The sequence below is a fragment of the Antechinus flavipes genome, chromosome 5, assembly GCF_016432865.1.
Source record: "Antechinus flavipes isolate AdamAnt ecotype Samford, QLD, Australia chromosome 5, AdamAnt_v2, whole genome shotgun sequence".
NCBI classification, from domain to species: Eukaryota; Metazoa; Chordata; class Mammalia; order Dasyuromorphia; family Dasyuridae; genus Antechinus; species Antechinus flavipes.
Window position 1 is genome coordinate 281,229,906 of NC_067402.1, and position 3,575 is coordinate 281,233,480.

Genomic DNA, 3,575 nt, shown 5'->3' on the forward strand with positions numbered 1-3,575 from the left:
TAAAACAGAGAGAAGTATTAGAGAGAGATGGAAGGAAAGTTAGACCTTGGAAGGGAATGTCAGAGCTAGAAAGGCCCTTAGAACGACGAATGTCAGAAGGGCTTTAGGACAGCTAGAGCTGTCCGAGATGGAATGGCTATTAAATAGTGACTATCAGAGGCACGTGGAAAGTTAGAACATGGAATGTCAGAGCTGGGAGGTTCTTTAGAATGGGGAATGTCAGGACTGAGAGGGGCTCTAGAACACAGAATAATAATATCATGGAACCTTAAGCCATGGAATGTCAGGGCTGGAGGAAGCTTAGAACAGAGACTGTCAGGAGGGTTTTGGAATAGCTAGAACTGTCCCAGATGGAATAGTAACAATATGAGACACATGGAACCTTAGAACATGGAATGTCAGAGCTGGGAGGTTCTTTAGAATGGGGAATGTCAGGACTGAGAGGGGCTCTAGAACACAGAATAATAATATCATGGAACCTTAAGCCATGGAATGTCAGGGCTGGAGGAAGCTTAGAACAGAGACTGTCAGGAGGGTTTTGGAATAGCTAGAACTGTCCAGATGGAATAGTGACAATATGAGACACATGGAACCTTAGAACATGGAATGTCAGAGCTGGGGGGTTCCTTGGAACATGGAACGTCAGAGTTGAGAGATTTCTTAGAATATGGAACCTCAGAGCTGGGTGGGGCCTTAGAACACAGAACAATAGCAGCTACATCATGGAACCTTAAACCATGGAATGTCAGAGCTGGGAGGAACCTTAAAGAGACTGTCAGCTCTCAGCAGGATGTTAAAAGGCTGAATCCATTAAGAGGAGCACCTTAAATGTCAGGCTTAGATGTTTGGATTTAATTCCATTAGCCTTTGAGAAGCAATAATAACAGCAGAGATGATCCATACCCTCCATTTAAATAAAGATTTTCACCCTCTTAGAGGCTTTACATGGAAACTCTTAAACACAGTCCTGTTCTCTTAGTCATCTTTCCTTACAGGTGTGAACACCTCCTTACCTCTCTGGTCCAACCACTTGTAGAGTCAAGCATGCTCTAGTTTCTTCCAGAATATTCCCTGTTTAAACCCCCCCCCCCAAACAAACAGGTGGTCAAGTAGCTTTGGGATCATCGACCCTGAGTTTGAGCCCCAGATCTGTTACTTTTCAGCCATATGAACTTGAACAACTTCCTTCTCTCCTCCTTCCCGCCCTCCTTTCTCTCTCTCTGTATGTCTCTCTGTCTCTGTGTCTCTGTGTCTCTTTGTCTCTCTCTCTTTTGTTTTGTTTCTCTGTATCTTTCTGTCTCTCTGTCTCTTGTCTGTTTCTCTTTGTCTCTCTCCCTTTGTCTGTCTCCTCTTTCTGTCTCCTCTTTCTGTCTCTTTCTTATCGGTCTCTGTCTCGCTTTCTCTCTCTGATCTCTCTCTCTCTGTCTCTCTCTCTCTTCCTCCCTCACTTCCTCCTTCCCTTCTTCCTTCCCCTTCTCTCTTTGTTTTTCTTTATCTCTATTTCTGTCTCTTTCTTCTCTCTTCTCTCTTCTCTCTTCTCTCCTCTCTCTTCTCTCTTCTCCCACCCCCCCCTCTTTTATATAGGCTCTGCCCAAGACCATCCAGCTAGTAAGTATCTGAGGCTGGATTTGAACTCGGGTCTTGCTAATTCCAGGGCTGATTCTCTGTCCTTGCTTCTCCCTTTCAGCCTCAGTTTCCCCCTCTGTAAAATTGAATTAGGAAGCCTCTGGGATTCTTTTCAAACCACGATTCTGGATAATCTTTAGGCCAGCTCTAAGTCTTCCGAACTTGTGAGTGGCTCCATCTGTATCCAGTGAGGGGGACGGCCGAGAGCTGAGGGTGGAAGGGAAGCTGTCCCATCAGGAGATCCGGTCTCCCCCTTTCAGAGCAATTCCCTCCCGTGGCCCCCGGAGGCTGGCTGCTCTGCTCCTGCCCTCGCTCCCAGATGGGGCCAGACTCCTGGCACTGCCTGGGGAGAGATGGGAGGAGGAGGGTGGGGGTGGGAGGGCGAGGCGAGAGCGCGCCACCTGCCAGGATCTCACCTGGCCGCCCGTTTCCCCTTTCCCCCCGGGGGGCCAGGTGCCAGCGGCTCTGCCAGCCAGATCTGGCTGGGATCTCCCCGGCTCCCCTCTGACTGGCGATGCTGCCTGGACACCGAGCGGCCTTAAAAATGCAAAGTATTCCAGTCATTTTAATTACTGGGTGGTGCACACACCAGAGACTGCTTCACACAAAGGAGCAACAGACAGAAAAAGGAGTTTCCGAGCGCCCTCTCCCCCTCCTCTCCTCCTCCTCCTCGCCCCCCCTTTCCTCCTGCGCCCCCGGTCCTGGCGACCTCAGAAGCTCCTCGGCTATTTGCGGATGGACCTTCAAGGCCTTGGTTTTTTAATCACCAGATACTTGAGTTAGAAGCAGCTACAGCCACCCCGAGAGTAGCCAGACACAGATAGCTGAAAAGGGTCTCCGAAATCAACTCGGAGATGAGGAAACTGAGTCCCAAATGACTACTATTTATAACAAAAGGGACATCAGAGGTGGTCTGAGGAAACCTCCTCCATTTTACAGATGAGCACACTGAGGCATGAATAACCATCTACTATAACATTAGAAAACACAATAGAGGCTGACTAGTCTGACCAGCTCCATTTTACAGATGAGCCCACTGAGGCACAAATGACCATATCCTATAAAATTAGAAAACACAATAGAGGCTGTCGAGTCTGATCAGCTCCATTTTACAGATGAGCCCATTGAGGCACAGAAGGGACTTTAAAGGTCTTGTTATCCAATGTCGTCATTACTGAGTGGATTTCTCCATGGGACTAACAATCTCCCACTTCTCTAGTTTTGGTGGAGGAGTTTCTTCCTCTGGGATTTCCTTTTATCAGTTAGTTAAGGCACAGATCCAATTTTTATTCTACATTCTATCCCATAAGGAATGAGAGGCATCCCGGCTTATTCTCTCGTTCATTTATTGTCCCTGTGATGTTTTGGGGGTTCACTTGCCTTTCTTCATGGGGCCACCTTCCCTGCCTCAAATCTCTCCTCTCCCTCCCCTTTCTTTTTCACATAACCACCAAAATGACTTTTCTAATCCATCAGTCTGTATCACTCCTTCCCTCAACAAACCACAATGGCTCCCTCTTTCCTCTAGGATCAATTACAATGGATTGTTTGGCATTTTAATGTCCTTCCACGATGTGGATCCATCCAACTTCCCCAGCTTTATTATGTACTTTTCTTCTTCATGTGCAGTAAAATTAGCTTTTTTTAGTGCCCGGCATTTAGTAAGTTCCATGTAAATGAATCATCTAATATTTCTATACCTTATACATATTTCTGTGCCTTTGGACAAGCTGTGGCCCCTTCCCAGAGTGCCCTCCTTTCTTTTCCCTACCTCTTAGAATCAATACCTAATCAAAGTGCCAATATCTCCAGTTTTTCTTTACTCTACCCACCCCCAGCTTCTATTGTTTTCTTCCTAGAAATTTGCCTCATATTTATTAATACTTTAACTTTATTTATTTTCTTTGTATTCCTAGTGCTTAGCACGTGAGAGGTAAATAGTAGGCACT